Consider the following 18,031-nt stretch of genomic DNA (forward strand, 5'->3'; position numbering starts at 1 on the left):
TAATATAATGTTCTTCCTTTTCTTCAAATGAAACAAGTTATACCATCCAAACCCCTCTTTTTTTCTGTATACAGTATATGTTCCAAGACAGAGTCACTTCATATTCTATGAAAGTATTCTCATTTATGCAATTAATGCAGATAATCATGCAAGCATGAATATTTTAACTTAGCTAGAGATCCGATATCTGGTATGCTGTCATTGCTATCACACCATTCAGACCATTCCGCTATTGCGGTGCCTTATCTCCCAACTTTAGGTAATTTTTAAAAGTTAGGAGCACTATTATAGAATATATCTGATCCGTGTACAACTTAGATACAGGCGTTTAGGCCTAGTTTTCATTGGCATAAATGCGTGCGTGCACCTTAACTTAGGCATTCGCACGCACTCACCTTCACTCGCCACCTTGAAAAACCGTTGCCCAGAAAATGAAAAGTATAACTGACAATTTATAGTGGCAGGACCATGGCCACAGCTTTATTAAACATTTCAAGAATCTTTCAAAAACATTACAATCCTTCATAATAATCAAAAAGCATCAATCACATAAATCTCCTTTTTCCCATTTCCCAGTCCAGCTAGAAGGTATCGAACTAGCTGTAAATGCCCCACTCCACAGGCCTGTGGTGCTGCTGAGCCCAATTACTTCTCAATTCTCTTGAGGCAGAGTTGCACTCCACCTAATCAACATCTGCTTTCATTACCCAACCACATGTTTCTTAGCAACCACCCCTTCATATTCCCCCCACAAGTGATAACAGCTGTGGCCATTCTGCCATCATTGCAGTCCTACAATAAATCTTGCAAACAACTCAAAAAAATATCCAGTCCTATATCAGATAAATGGATTCCACCTTGTCTGTATTGTCCCGGACAATCAGAGGTCAAAAGTTCATGACAAACCACCAAACCCCCCCAATTTCAAGATAAACTTAGAAATTTCTGCATTAACTCATTTCCTGAATTGATCTACTGCCTTAGAAAATCTAGCCCCTTTTTACTCCAAATGAGGTAAAACATAAGAATAGCCTTACTGGGTCAGACCACTGGTCCATCAAGCCCAGTAGCCCGTTCTCATGGTGGCCAATCCAGGTCATTAGTACCTGACCAAAACCCAAGGAATAGCAATATTCCATGCTATCGATCCAGGGCAAGCAGTGGCTTCCACCATGTCTTTCTCAATAACAGACTATGGACTTTTCCTACAGGAATTTGTCCAAACCTTTGTTAAAACCAGCTATGCTATCCTGCAACCTCTGGCAATGCATTCCAGAGCTCAACTATTCCGAGTGAACAAAAAATTCCTCCTATTGGTTTTAAAAGTATTTCCCTGTAACTTCATCGAGTGTCCCCTACTCTTCGCAATTTTTGACGGAGTGAAAAATCGATCCACTTGTTCTACTCCACTCAGGATTTTGTAGACTTCAATCATATCTCCCCTTAGCCATCTCTTTTCCAAGTTGAAGAGCCCTAACCATTTTAGTCTTTCCTCATATGAGAGGAGCTCTATCCCCTTTATCATTTTGGTCGCTCTTCTTTGAACCTTTTCTAGCACCACTATATCTTTCTTGAGATAAGGAGACCAGAATTGAACGCAATACTCCAGATGAGGTCGTACCAAGGAGTGATACAGGGGCTTTATAACATTCTTAGTCTTGTTAACTATCCCTTTTTAAATAATTCCTAGCATCCTGTTTGCTTTTTGGCCACTGTCGCACATTGGGCGGAAGGTTTCATCATATTGTCTACAATGATACCCAGATCTTTTTCTTGGGCGTTAATCCACCAAGGTGGACCCTAGCATCCAGTAATTGTGATTCAAGCTTTTCTTCCTAATGTACATCACTTTGCATTTGTCCACATTAAATTTCATCTGCCATTTGAACGCCCAGTCTTCCAATTTCCTAAGGTCCGCCTGCAATTTTTCACAATCCGCATGCGTTTTAACAACTTTGGAATAGTTTAGTGTCATCTGTAAATTTAATCACCTCACTTGTCGTTCCAATTTCCAGATCATTTATAAATAAGTTAAATAGAACCGGTCCTAGTACAGACCCCTGCAGCACTCCACTGTTTACTCTCCTCCATTGAGAAAAATGACCATTTAACCCTACCCTCTGTTTTCTATCTGATAACCAATTCCTAATCCACAACTGAATTTTGCCACCTATCCAATGACACTTTAATTTTCTCAGGAACCTCTCGTGAGGAACTTTATCAAAAGCTTTCTGAAAATCTAGATACACTATATCAACCGGCTCACCTTTATCCACATGTTTATTCACACCTTCAAAGAAGTCAAGCAAAAGTGTGAGGCAAGATCTCCCTCTGCTGAACCCATGCTGACTCTGTCTCATTAAATCATGTTTGTCTACATGTTCCACACTTCATAATGAGGATTAGTTCCACACCTTCGATCAATACAAATCATTATCCCCTAAATGAATGATGATAATGTGTAGCTCCAAGAAACACTTCATCTGCAACAAGGCTGCCAACAGCTGCTCCCAAATAATTCCTCTGATCCCCATCCATCGAATACGAATTTCCAGGGCAGCAAGTCCAAGATTTAATCCCTGACACTGCTCTCTTTTCAAGCCCAAAACATAAAGGAGTGCCTGGTCACACACACACACACACACTTCCAGTTGCAAAGCTGGCCTAGGAGAGACTAAGAAAATAAAACAAGAGAAAGAGGACAATAAGGTTAATGCCTGGCTCCAGAGAGAGAACATGTATAAACACAAATACTGTGATGATGACTAGCAACCCAAATGCATGATGCACTCAGGACACTGGTGTGGCAAGGGTAGGAGGCACCCTAGGTGGTGGCACCTCTTCTCTGCCCCCCCGCTGTGCGCACCTTCCCTTGTCCTTGTACCTCTTTAACTTTGCCAGCAAGACCTGCCCTTGAGGAATGATACAAAAGAGAAAGTTAAAACACCCAACCAAAGACTGGATCGGATGAAAAAAAATCTTTATAACAGGTGCAATCTGTGCTAGCTCACTGTGCAATAAATCCACCTCAGCAGGAAGCCTGGATAGTATCTGGACAGTCCAGATGAATGTCCAAGAACACCAACTCTGTGGCAGGTCCTTCTGTTTTTTTCAGCTGCTAATGGAATCCCTAAAGATGAGGATACCTCTTGAAAATCAGCAAGTATCCACTCACACTCTTGAGAATCTGCTCGTCCCCCAAACAAAAAGAATCATCCAAATAATGAACAATCTTATCCAAACCAAAGATCTGTTGGACCACCCAATGAACAAAGGTAGAAAAAGCTTCAAAATGTGAACAGGCCATTGAGCAGCCCATAGGCATACAGCGAATAAAATAATACTGCCCCTCAAACCTAAAACCCAATAATGGAAATGATCATGGATGCATAGGCAAAAGGCAAAATGTAGACTCAATATCCGTCTTTGCCATAAACGCACCCACACCCAAGGAGTTCAAAATCATCACAGCAGAATCTAAAGAAGCATACTGGATAGAGCAACACTTTGTTTATAAAGGGATTTACACTATAACCAATAGAAAATGACAAATTACGGATGAGACAAAATTTCCCAGGCTCTTTCTTAGAAATAATGCCCAAAGGGGACACCACCAAATTTGGAAAAGGAGGCTCCGCAAAAGGACCTGCAATCAGTCCCAAACGAATCTCCTTTTACAATTTCTCAACCACCCTGTGTATTCTAACTGAAGGACTATTGGTACAAGCATGAGACAGAACAGGACCATTATATGGAATAACGAAACCCACAGAAAACCCATCCCATAACAACTGCACTGCCTCCCAATGTAGATACTCCCGTATCCAAAACTGCAAAGCCTGCAGGTCAGTTAGGGATGGAGCCTTGTGTCAACAATCTTCCTTCAACTCTGGGTATCAGCTACCCATTCTGTACTAGTCCACTCATCCTAAGACAATGGAATCCTGGATGGGGGCCCCCACACCAATTGCAGCAATGTTGGAAATGACAGACTGGATGTCGCATCTCTGAATTAAATTGAAAACAAGTTCCCGATCTGATCCCCCGTTCCACCGCATCCCTCCCTTCACTGACTGCAAATCCTCCCCTTTCCCAACTCCTGTGGACTGCATAACTCTTTCCCAAATAGAGGGGCAATAGTTCCCAGCTGCGAGCCACAAAATAAATGCTGAGACTTAGTCATTTTTTTTTTTCAGTCCACAAATCCATTTTTAGCTTATTTTTTCCTCCAGCCTATGCAAGCCACTGTCTCTACCTCCTAATCTTTGTACAATATCTATACCATCTTCCAGTCGTCCCCCCCCCCCCCGAAAAAAAAGCACAAAGAGAAAAGCACAAAATCAACCTCAATAAAATCAATAACAAAACACAAAAAAGAGGCAAGTGAGATGTCTAAAAACAACCAGTCCAGTCGTGTGGATTTATACTTCCAGGTTGCCCAATCAACTCAACAGCAAGTGCCTCCCTTTGGACAGCATTCAATTACATAGGCTCTGGTCAAAATCTGGAGCATTGTCAAGTCTGTTAGTCAGTCTGTGCATAAATTCTGGCCTGATTAGGCAATGGCTGCTTCTCTCTTCAACAGAACTGTGAACACCAACTCTGTAGCATCCCCAGTCCTGACTGGCCCCAGAAGCAGAAGTCAGCCAGATCTCCACATGGCAGCATACAGCACTGCCACAGAGTCACTGGGCTGGCCCAGTTTGTTTACATTTTTACTACATATTTCTCTTTTCCACTTTAGGAATGTTTGAATTTGGTGTGGTTCCAGGCCATCTGTCCTCATGAAAGTTGAATAGACAGTTGGAGAGAAAACAACAAAGTGGTTCTATCTCGAAAGAGAGAAAATTACAGAAATTTTTGCAAGAAATAGGTCTGGTGCTAACAGTTATTTATGTTTTTAAACCTATTATTTATGCAAAGTCTAAACTGCGACACCAAAGTAATCTTCAGTCAAAGTAGTCATACCAAACAGGATAAAACATGAATATCAACCAAAAAAAGAACAAAGTTCCTTCAAAACTTGAACAACCCAAAAAGAAAATCCCAGGAACATAGATCAAAATTATGAAAAATCTGGCATAGTGCTAAAGTAAGATCTCCAGTCTCTGCTGCATTTGATTCTATGAACCACTGCCGACTAATGGCCAGTTTTACACTGGTTCCCTTCTTTTTCTTTTTTTTTGAGTGATAGGAACCAAAAAATAGCTATGGAGCATTTCTGATTCTTGGACATTTTCTTGTGGGATCTCTCAGGGCTTTGTCCTCTCTCCCCTTCTGTTCAATATGAATAAAGGCTGCTATGTAACATTTTAAATACCGTCCAAAGCAATATTGTGCAACCCTTATATTGTAGTTTTATATATCTAATTACTTGGATCTTTGGAAACGTGTGCAGTAAACTCTTGTCTCTTTTCAATATAGAGAAACTGCAACCAAATCGTCATAGATCCAGTTCATACACTTTATTCTCTTGGTTATATTTTCAGTTCCACATTTAAATTATCATTTCGCTTTAAAAGTTCATTTCTTAACATTTTAAGGCATAATGGGTTTGGGTATCAATTATTTGTAGATAATAATAATAATAATTTATTTATATGCTGCCATACCGGGAAGGTTCTAAGCAGCTAACAGGAAAGCAATACATACAATTCTAATAAATACATCAAGATAAAATAAAAAGATGACCATCAGATTGATTTTACATTCTGTGATAAAGATTATCTGTGATTGAGAAAGTAAATAATTGTTTAAGGGCCTCTTTTACAAAGCCGCGGTAGCATTACTTTTTTTTTTTTTTTAATCTCTTTATTCATTATAAATTTTCAAACAAGTGTACAATAATTCAATTCATAATATACATTTCCACTTGAAATTATTACAAATTTCACACAAAAAGAATTATCTCCCTCAACCCCAAACAGATATCTTTATAAATATCTGACACTTTTAAACCCTCCCACCCCTCCACCCACCACATATACATAATAAATGGGGTTAAATATAAATTATTTAATATAATAATCTATTTACTATAATAATCTATTAATGGCCCCCAAACAAATTTAAATTTATTAAAATATCCTTTTTTAATTGCCAATGTTTTTTCCATTTCATACATATGACACACCGACCTCCACCAAAAGCAGTAGTTTAACCCTCTATAGTCCTTACAGTTGTATGTTATTTGTTGAATGGCAACCCCTGTTAAAATCATTAAAAGCTTGTTATTATTAGAGGATAACTGACACTTAGCCCTCATAGACACCCCAAACAAAATTGTGTCATAGGACAGGGCTACATGATTGAATAGGCTTCGGTACACTTACTTCAACAGCATCGCTACCACAGCTTTGTGAACAGAACCCTAAGTGCAATTTGGGATTGGTTAAGCAGAAAGAAGTTGAAAGTTAATATTACAAAATGTTAAATTTTGTTTCTGGGCAGTCGAGTGTTTACCACTTCCAATTAAACAAATACCATAAATAGATTGTAACCTACCCTCTCTAACTGCATTCCATATGTATTTTTCATACAGTTCTTCACAGTCAGTTTAATTTCCATCCTATAAATTCACATAGAATTTTTCTTTTTTCAACCATCTTTATTTTCTCTTCTTTATTAATTTCCAGGTACTATAGTTAGATTGTGAGCCTTCGGGACAGTAAGGGAATTTTTTAAGTACCTTCTTACTTCTCATTTATAATCTTAATGTATATTTTCTTCAAACCGCTTAGAACCTAACGGATGTAGCGGTATATAAGAAATAAATTACATTACATTACATTACTTAGCCTGATCTATTTCCGAATGAAAAATTGCTACTTCTGTCCCAAGATTTAAAAAAAAAAAAAAATCTAGGGTGTATTTTGATTCCTCTCTATCATTAGACCAGCATATTACACTTGTGACTCAGAAGGCTTTTAGCAGCTAAAAATGCTCCAGTAGATTTGTCATATATTTTCTTGGAAAGACTTATTGGCTTTAGCATTGGCAACTGTTGAAAACAGGATGCTGGGCTTGATGGACCTTCGCTCTGACCCAGCACAGCTCTGTATCCTTGACAGCACTATGGAGGGAGCAAGCTAGGCTGAGTCCTCTATCTCCCTCCCTTTTCCTTCATAAATAGTCTATCAAAGGATTGCCGGCAGTAATTCACACACTGTTCAGTTCAGTTTATTTGATATACAAAGTTAAAATCTAAGCGGTTTACATTAAAAAGAATGTACCGCCACCACTGACACATCTTCCTGTTTTTGTCTGAGTGGTATGCTGTAGAAGAGAAATGTCTTAATCTGTTTGCAGAGTGTTAGATAGTCCTCTAAAGCAGTGGTTCCCAACCCTGTCCTGGAGGAACACCAGGCCAGTTGGGTTTTCAGGCTAGCCCTAATGAATATGCATGAAGCAAATTTGCATGCCTATCACTTCCATCATATGCAAATCTCTCTCATGCATATTCATTAGGGCTAGCCTGAAAACCCGATTGGCCTAGTGTTCCTCCAGGACAGGGTTGGGAATCACTGCTCTAAAGAGCGAACTAAAGAAGGCAGAGAATTCCGAACAGATGCTGCCTGATACAACACTGAAGAAGATAGAAATCTGACAAATGTAGCCAATGTCACTGAAGGAAATCTCAATAACACCTTATCTATAAAGCAATGATTTGTTTAATAATGAAAAACGTTCTACCAGTATTCCCGTGTAGGGACTTAAAAATCAAAGTGCATAGTTTAAAATGTATTCTTGCAGCTACAGGGAGCTAATGAAGTTTATGAAAATATGGTGTGATTGGTGTATCTCAGCCCAATTAAGTAGAGAAAGATGTGGAGCCATGAAACTTATGAAGCTATTCCACACTTTTCTTGACAGGCTTGCATGTCTGACGTGAAACAAATGATTTTTTTAAAAACCAAGCAGAGGGCGCTGCCACAAAACCTCACTCACCTGCCTGAATGCGGTGCTTGCACTGGAATATATTGCAGGATCACAAATGCAAAGTACTTTAGAGTCTCATCAAATAGTACCTTGAACACTATCATCAGCATCTTAAACTGAGTATGTTAAACCACTGAAAGCCAGTGAAGAGCCTTGGCTAAGTGCAATGTGATCAAAATGCTGGGCCTCATAAGTAGGCATTTTGCATAGTCTGGAGAGCCTTTAGAGAAGATGAAGGTAAGCGAATCAAGAGTGAATTGCAATAATCCAGGGATGAAATCACAAGAGCCAGCAGCACCATCCTAAATGTATCGCCACTGAATTTACACCATATGAGTAGTTTGAACCCCTCCCCCCCCCACACACACACACACTAAAAACCAGTAATCTGAGTGGAAATACTGTATAATGATGTATCCAAAATTAACCTGCAAGTCTCTCATCTTTGTTTTCAAAGTAAAGCTCGAACTGAAAGGCTTTTGCAGTATGTTATATTAAGATCAAATCAGTTGATGGCACTAAATTACTATATAGCATTCAATTCCTATAATATAACAAAGTTAGATCCGAATCTCAGAATCTAGCTGACTATAATGCTATATTGATCCTCAGATGCACCACTCCACGTTCACTAGATTAAAACTAGTGGTCAATATGGATGGCGTTGATAAAGTTAGGGACCCAGCCTTGAGAAAGCATTTCATCGCGAAACATGTCGGCAAAAGATGTCCCTACAATGACCACAAATTAAAAGCTAAGTTTACTTTATAAGTATTCTCTAAATTATTCAACACTTTTGAAATATTAAAATGCTATAAAATTTAAAAACTTAAAAAATAAAGGTGTATAAGTAAATATTTAGACGAAATTGATCCAGGGAAGATTTTGCACATCAAGCTTAACGTTGTGATAAAGTTTGAACGTGGAGTGGTGGTGCATCTGAGGATCAATATAGCATTATAGTCAGCTAGATTTTGAGATTCGGATCTAACTTTGTTATGTTATATTAAGAGGCATAGAGAACCTGGCCGTCATTTTTGTCAGACTTGGGAGCGTTTCTGGATGGATCTTACTCCTCATGCTCAGAGTCGATTACTGAATTTGTGAACTTGATTACATGCTACTTTGTGTTCCCTTGGACCATTATCATTCTATGGGACTTGGGGGTGGGGCTGAGGATGGGTGGGGATTGTTTTGTGCACATACGTGAGAACACTGTTTGCATTTGCTGTTTGCTTTTCTGGCACTTTATTGCAAAATTTTAATAAATATATTTAAACATAAGAGGCATAGAGAGAGGCTTCAGTGCAGAATCTGTACAACCAAGATAAATACAGTAAAACCTTGGTTTGCGAGCATAATTCGTTCCAGAAGCATGCTTGTAATCCAAAGCACTCATATATCAAAATTAACTTCCCCATAGGAAATAATGGAAACTCAGACGATTCGTTCTACAACCCAAAATCTTTAATACAAAATACTATACGTACTTATATTGCAAGACCTCGCTCATTTAGAACAGTCACTACACTCCTGCAGCGTCAGAGAGAAACGAACCATCAGCTCAGTTGTGATGATGTGACGCGTGTATACTGTGTGTACTCGTATTGCAAGACTCCTGGGACCCAGAATTGGTTGCAATACATCTATAAATGCACTGCTGAATAGTAACCCTATGTACTATTATTGTAACCCTATGAATGTTAACTGTAACCTTATTTAATGTAATAGTGTAACACTGTGAATGTTAACCTATAACCCATTCAGGGCTCTCTGGGGAGGATGGGATATAAATCTAAAATATATATATATATATATATATATATATATATATATATATATATATATATATATATATATATATATATATATATATATATAATTATCCAACAACAGAGAGGCTGATTTATTACCACCAGTCATGGCCTTTCTCAATTTAGACTGAAGCTCTCTTAAGTACCTCTATTGCTGTCTCAAAGCTGCAGAAAAATGATGGGTAGCATCTGCCTCGTACACTGTCCTGTCACACTGGAGCAACTTGATCAAATTTGTGACCAGCCTATCAGCCCCCACCGATTCTAAGTCCACCTTAGCTGATGAGGAAGACCAACTCCGCGTCAATTTCTCAACTTGAATTGTTCCACATTGCATAATTATCCCAGGACCTTCTTGAGCATGAACATCACTAGTAACAGTCTGCACACTAAAAACCGCCAGCAAGTAGTCTGATCAAGGCGCAGGGCTCTCACAAATTAGGTCAATCACTTTACCTAAAAAAGCCTGGTCGACAAATACTGTATAACAGGGGTCTCAAAGTCCCTCCTTGAGGGCCGCAATCCAGTCGGGTTTTCAGGATTTCCCCAATGAATATGCATGAGATCTATGTGCACGCACTGCTTTCAATGCATATTCATTGGGGAAATCCTGAAAACCCGACTGGATTGCGGCCCTCAAGGAGGGACTTTGAGATCCCTGCTGTATAAGGTTCAAAGTGTGCCTCAGCTCATGCTTTGATTTGGAGTTCACTTCCTTCACGGTTGAGGTTTGAACAAAATGACATTAATTTTAAAATAATGATGGAAGAGTGGCCTAGTGGTTAGAGCAGCTGCCTCGGCGCCCTGAGGTTGTGAGTTCAATTCCCACTGCTGCCTCTTGTGACTCTGGGCAAGTTACTTGAGTCACTTCATTGCCCCAGGTACAAAATAAGTACCTGTCTAAAATAAGTAAACCACACAGGAAAAAAACAGTATAAGTCCCATCCCCTTTACCCATCTTGTTTAGAAAATCCTTTAGGGCTCCTTTTACAAAGCTGCAGTAGGGGTTTCTACCGCGGCCTGCAAGGTGAATTCTGGCGCTCATAGGAATGCTATGAATGTCAGAGCATTTGCCTCACTGGCCTGCAGTAGAAAGCTCTACCGCAGCTTTGTAAATGCCAGAATGAGTTAGGTAATTGTTTTAGCTTTTATAGTTTGGAATACGTTGTATACCTCTGGGCTGTTATGTCCCTGACTCTTTACTTTTAAATCTTTGCCTATTTTGTTATTTGCAGAATATAAGTACCTATATAATGTAAGGTAATGTTACAGTTCTTAAAATGGCCACGTTTATAATGTCCAGTGAGATTTACATCCCCCTCTTCAATCAGTTTTCAAGCTCCTAGCCTGCAACCCCCACAAGATTTTAATAGTTAAACTCAACAATCATGACTGCTAACCTAAGTAGCTTCCTAGTCTTGCCTAATGGTTGGGCCAGCCCTGTTAACAGGATAATAGTTTTGATGTCAGCAGCAGATATTCAGATGATGATGGTGAGTGTTTTATTTATTAGCCACCAGCAGCATTATACCCAGATATTCAATGCTAGGCCATATCCAGGCACTGCTATGGAATATCTGGGTTTATACTGCTTTCTGTCTCTTATGTGATTAAGTGCACTATTCAGCACTTAACCATTCTAAGCCATATTGCATGAAGTTAGGACTGACTTTATGTGGACTGAGTTGGCTGTTTAACTTAGGCAGTTAAGGGGGGGAATTCATCAATGTGGGCTACAATTAAGACAGATTATTTTACCACAAGTTGTGTACTATTTTAGCCAAAGGTCTCCTTGGATAACATAGGACCCTGTGCTAAAATAGCATGACTTGTGGTAAAAATAAAACAAAAACAAAAACAAAAAAATTGACCCTAGGAGATCCACAGAGAAGAGAAACCAAAAAACACTGAGGAGTGACAATGTTCCTGAAATGAACTTTATTGAAAATTTCAAAGTTCCAAAAGTATAAGAACATAAGAATTGCCGCTGCTGGGTCAGACCAGTGGTCCATCGTGCCCAGCAGGCCGTTCACGCGGCGATCCCCAGGTCAAAGACCAGTGTTCTAAATGAATCCAGCCTCACCTGCGTACGTTCCAGTTTAGCAGGAACTTGTCCAACTTTGTCTTGAATCCCTGGAGGGTGTTTTCCCCTATAACAGCCTCCAGAAGAGCATTCCAGTTTTCCACCACTCTCTGGGTAAAGAAGAACTTTCTTATGTTTGTATGGAATCTATCCCCTTTCAACTTTAGAGAGTGCCCTCTTGTTCTCCCCCTACCTTGGAGAGGGTGATCAATCTGTCTTTATCTGCTAAGTCTATTCCCTTCAGTATTTTGAATGTTTTGATCATGTCCCCTCTCAGTCTTCTCTTTTCAAGGGAGAAGAGGCCCAGCTTCTCCAATCTCTCACTGTACGGCAACTCCTCCAGCCCCTTAACCATTTTAGTCGCTCTTCTCTGGACCCTTTCGAGTAGTACCGTTTCCTTCTTCATGTACGGTGACTAGTGCTGGACGCAGTACTCCAGGTGAGGGCACACCATGGCCCAGTACAGCGGCACAATAACCTTCTCTGATCTGTTCGTGATCCCCTTATTTATCATTCCTAGCATTCTGTTCACCCTTTTCGCCACCACCGCATATTGCGCGGACAGCTTCATTGACTTGTCGATCAGAACTCCCAAGTCTCTTTCCTGGGAGGTCTCTCCCAGTACCGCCCCAGACATCCTGTATTTGTGCATGAGATTTTTGTTACCGACATGCATCACTTTACACTTAACCACTTTGAACCTCATTTGCCATGCCAGTGCCCATTTCTCAAGCTTGATTATGTAATGTTGCAGATCTTTGCAATCCTCCTGTGTCTTCACTACTCTGAATAACTTTATATCATCCGCAAATTTAATCACCTCACTCGTCGTACCAATGTCCAGATCATTTATAAAGATGTTGAAGAGTACGGGTCCAAGCACCGAGCTCTGCGGCACTCCACTGGTGATGCTCTTCTAGTCCAAGTATTGTCCATTTACTCCCATTATCTGTTTCTTATGCTCCAGCCAGTTTTTAATCCATGTGATATTTCACCCTCGATTCCATGGCTCGCAATTTTCTGAAGTAGTCGTTCATGTGGAACATTGTCAAACGCCTTCTGAAAATCAGATATTCAATGTCAACCTGGTCGCCTTTGTCTATCTGCCTATTTACTCCCTCAAAGAAGTGCAGCAAGTTCATCAAACAAGATCTGCCTTTTCTAAAACCGTGCTGGCTGGTCTACATCAGACTGTGTCCATCAAGGTGATCAATGATGCAGTTCTTTATCAGCGCCTCTACCATCTTTCCCGGTACCGAGGTCATACTCACAGGTCTGTAGTTTCCCGGATCTCCCCTCGAACCTTTTTTGAACATCGGCGTAACATTCGCCACCTTCTAGTCTTCTGGAATCTTTCCCGATTTGATCAACAGATTGGCTATTAGTTGAAGCAGTTCAGCTATAGTCCCTTCCAGTTCCTTGATGACCCTCGGATGGATGCCATCTGGTCCCGGGGATTTATCGCTTTTAAGCCTATCGATCTGCCTGCATAACTCTTTTAGACTGACCGTCAACCCTGTTAGTTTCCCATCTTCGTTTTCAGCATATAGCATGATAGGTATGCTGTGTATATCCTCTTTGGTAAATACAGTTTGTCGGTGATTGCTTTGTCCTCCTTTAGCACTTCCTTTATTCCAAGGTCATCCAATGGTCCCACTGCTTCCTTCGCAGGTTGTTTCCCCTTAATATATCGAAAGAACGGCTTGAAGTTTTTCACCTCCTTGGCTATTTTTTTCTCATAGTCTCTTTTGACCCCTTTTACTGCCTTATGGCACCTGCGTTGATGTTGTTTGTGCTTATTCCAGTTTTCTTCCATTCTTGACCTTTTCCATTCCTTAAACAAAGTTTTCTTGTCTCTGATTGCTTCCTTAACTTATACAGTGAGCCACGCCGGTTCCTTGTTCTTTTTCCTCTTGAATCCCTTGTTGATATGTGGTATATATAGATTTTGCGTCTCGGTGACTGTGTCCTTAAAAAGGGACCAAGCTTGCTCTAGCGTTTTTACAGTGCTTATCCTCTTGTTAATTTTCTTCCCCACCATGAGTCTCATCCCTTCGTAATTCCCTTTTCAGAAGTTATGCTACTTTGTGGCTTTGTAATAGGGGCCTTATATTAATAAGTAAGCAAATAAATGTGTTCTAGCTTATGAATGAAACAGAAGGGTTCACCTATCCCCTTTCAAAATATTTTTTCTGCCACTCTGCCTATGGCAACAATCTTGAAGCCAGGAGTCAAAGCACTTATATGCAAATTGCTTCCTTTCCTTAATTTAATAGTTTAAAAACGTGAAGAAAAAAAACCAAACCCTGCACTGCATTACAGTATTATTTTCACCACCTCCTTGGCACGATTTCCCATGCAAACATTTAATTTGCTTTTATGGATTTAAGTAGATTAATTTGTGTTAAGGAATGGTTCCGTGAGATAAACAGAGGTTGGTATTGAACTCCAGCTGTCGCTTTTCATGCTGCAGACCTCAAACATTGCCCAAATTATATACATTTAACAGCCTGAAAGTAAGAAGTCACATAACTGTACAAATATGCACCCACCCACCTATATATGACTGCTAAAGCTCTTGCTGGTACATCTCCGTGACTACCACAAGATTAGTCTAGTTTATTATCTGAAATTGTGGAATTACTACAGTTAAATACCTCCAAAAGTATAATTTCATCTATAGGACATTTATAATGGTTTACATGCTTTGTATGAAATTTTTTGCTTAGCTGTGTCAGCAAACTGTCATTAACTTTATTTAGCCATAAAGAGAAGAAACCTCATATGAGGAAAGGCTAAAGAGGCTAGGGCCCTTCAACTTGGAAAAGAGACCACTGAAGGATATGGTCTACAAAGTCCTGAGTGGTGCAGAATGGGTAAAAGTGAATCGATTTTTTATTCTGTCAAAAATTATGAAGACTAGGGGACACTCAATGAAGTTACATGAAAATACCTTTAAAATGAATAGGAGGAAATATTTTTTCTATGAACAAATAGTTAAACTCTGGGTCCCGTTACCAGAAGTTGTTGCAACATTGGTTAGCATAGCTGGATTTAACAAAGTTTTGGACAAGTTCCTGGAGGAAAAGTCCATAGTCTGCAATTGAGACAGACATGGGGAAAGCCACTGCTTGCCCTGGGATTGCTACCTGAAATGTTGCTACTTTTTGGGTTTCTTCCAGGTGCTTATGACCTGGATTGGCTATTGTTAGAAACAGGATTCTGGGCTAGATAGACCATTGGTCTGACCCAGTATCGCTGTTGTTATGTTAAATATAAACATAATTCTTCTGTACAGGTTATGGTATAGGGAAACTATCATTTGGCAGTCTTTTAAGCTGTTTTGTCATGCTATGCTTTTACCAAAAGGTCCTTTGATTTTTATTTTTATTTTTTTTTAATTATTGATTTAGTTTTGATATCCCAAGTTCAGGAAGACATAAATAAATTGTACATGATATGAGGGCAAACACAGAGCAATAAGATAATGGGGATCATTATTGGAGAAGACAGCCAATAATTTGCTGCACATTCTGTATTCAATGAAAGAATAACTTGCAGAAAGAGAGGTGATACTGTCACATGACACAGGAGCTGCCTTAAGGGCCCCTTTTACAAAGCTGAGGTAACAAGTCCCGACACAGCAAATGCAATGCAGCCTATAGGAATTGGACTGCATTGCATTTGCTGCGTAGGAATCACTACCACAGCTATGTAAAAGAGGCCCTAAATTATGTGGTTTCAGTTTCAAAGATTTTTTTATGTAGTTGGATTTAGCTCAGAATTTTTCAGTACACTAGACATTCCCCCTGTCCCTGGAGAGCTTACAATCTTGCACCTGAGGCAATGGAGGGTCAAGTGACTTGTCCAAAGAGCAAGGGGAGTGAACTGTTTTAAACTAATACAACTGTTTATTACAGCATATCCTTCATTTGTTCCATTGACTCCAGGGAAATATGTGCCAAAAAATTTACCGTAAATAATATATCCAAATAATACAACATATTAAACAGAACTGTATTTGAAGTAGAGAGTTGCGCGGCGACAGAAATCCCACCCATCCCTGCCAGAATCCTCTCTGTCCCCACCCGTCCCTGTCAGGATCCTCTCCATCCCCACCCATCCCCGCAAGGAATTGCCTCCATCCCCGCCCGTCCCCATAAAAAGCAGCAATTACTTCTGACAGGATCATCAATTCCACAGTTTCTTTTGTGTTTGCGCTGCTGTTTTTCTTGTGGAATCTTTTTGGTGGAACCCTTTTTTTGTTTTCTGTTCAGGTAATTAACTTATAAACCCCCTCTTTTACTAAGGCTGACGTGTCCATTATATTATATGGACGAACCCTGCTTTCAAAGCCTTCCATTTCCATGGGAGTCCCGTTGGCTAGAAGGGGGTCCCCGTGGGAGTCCCGTGGGCCAGAAGGGGGTCCCCATGGGAGTCCCGTGGGTTAGGGGGGATTCCTGCGGGACCCCCGCGGGATTCCCGCAGGATTCCCGCGATCCCCGTTCGCGTGCAGACCTCTAATTTGAAGTATTTTGGAAATATATGCAGGTAGTTTAAAACTTGTCTGCCAATCAGTCCTTGCTCCCCAGTCTAACATCACCCCATTAGCGCACCTTAGTAAGGAGGTCTACATTAAAAATTAATAAAGAAAAATAAAACTAACATAGCAAAAAGGTAATATCTTTTTTTTGGATTAAGTTAACAGAGGTCATATTTTACTAAGCTGCTGTAGAGGTTTCTACCACGAACCACGGCACAAAATGCTCTGACACTGCTCCAACGCTCATAGGAATTCTACGAACATTGGAGCATTTAGCGCTCGGGGCCATGGTAGAAACCTCTAACACAGCTTAGTAACGGGGGTGGGGGGGGGAGAACAGACAGATTTTGACTAGCTTTTTCATGTCAGGATAGTTTATTTGCCTGAGGAAGGAGATTTTGGCCTCCAGAATCTAGTAAAAAAAATTGTATTTAATCCGATAAAAGGTCTCTCTTTATTTTCTGTTAATGTGGACCAACACAGCTTCCACACTATTTTACCCTATATTCAAAATAAAATTATGTTTTCTACCTTTGCTGTCTGTCCAGTTAATTTTTCAATCCTTCTCCCCCCCCCCCCCCTCTTTTTTTTTTTTTTTTTTACTAAGCTGCCATCGAGGTGAGAGAAAATTTGATCATGTGTCTCCTCTTTTGAGAAATCTTCACTGGCTCCCTATCTTAGAGAGCAGTTTAAATGCGTGTCTGTGGTTTTTAAAATCATACAAGGGCTATTTATGTCTTTGGTTCTTCTATCTTTAAATAATCATAGCTCTTCTGATTCAAGAAACTCTCAGAAATTTAAACTGTCCTTTCCATCTTTAAAAGGAGTAAAATCCATTGGCAATATTACTCGATCTTTCTCATATACTTTGGGCTCCTTTTGCAAAGCCGCGCTAGGGCCTTAACGTGCGTAATAGCATGTGCTAAATTGCCACGCGCGCTAGCCGCTACCGCCTCTTTTGAGCAGGTGGTAGATTTTTGGCTAGCGTGCGCTAATCCGGTGCGTGCGCTAAAAACGCTAGCGCACCTTTGTAAAAGGAGTCCTTTGATTTGGAACGGGATTCCCTCTTGTGTTAGAACTCTTCTCTCCTTTGAGATTTTCCGTAAATCTATGAACACAATGGTATTTCAACAGCTCTTAGAAAATTGTTTTAAGGAAAATTAGTTTTCTTCTCTCTAGGATGTTGGATGAGGGTCTTCATTAATAAGTTATTTTCTCTCTAATGTAACTACTATCACTTCGATTATCAATTTTTAGGTGAAGCGAGTCGAGCTCCTTTTGGGGAGATGACACTGTATATAAATCCAAGATTTAGATTAGATTAGATTAGTAAAACTAGGAACATCCCTCCCCTTTAGAACCACAGCACTCTGGAACAACCTCACATCCCCGCTCAGAATTTCAAGCTCCCTCCAATCCTTCCGCAAATTACCTGAAAACTTGGCTCTTTTCAAAATCTAACACTTCCCGCTTTTTGGTTCCCTGTCCCTCTTTATCTTCCTAGCTCCTTTCCTATAACCCTTCATTGTAGCTCCTTTTCAACCTAACCCTGTAAACCTTGCCGAGCTCTACGCTTGTGGAGATGGCGCGGTATACAAACCTAAGGTTTAGTTTAGTTTAGTTTCTACCGCAGCCCAGACCACTATATGCGCT

Source organism: Geotrypetes seraphini, chromosome 7 (assembly GCF_902459505.1).
Source record: "Geotrypetes seraphini chromosome 7, aGeoSer1.1, whole genome shotgun sequence".
Classification (NCBI taxonomy): Eukaryota; Metazoa; Chordata; class Amphibia; order Gymnophiona; family Dermophiidae; genus Geotrypetes; species Geotrypetes seraphini.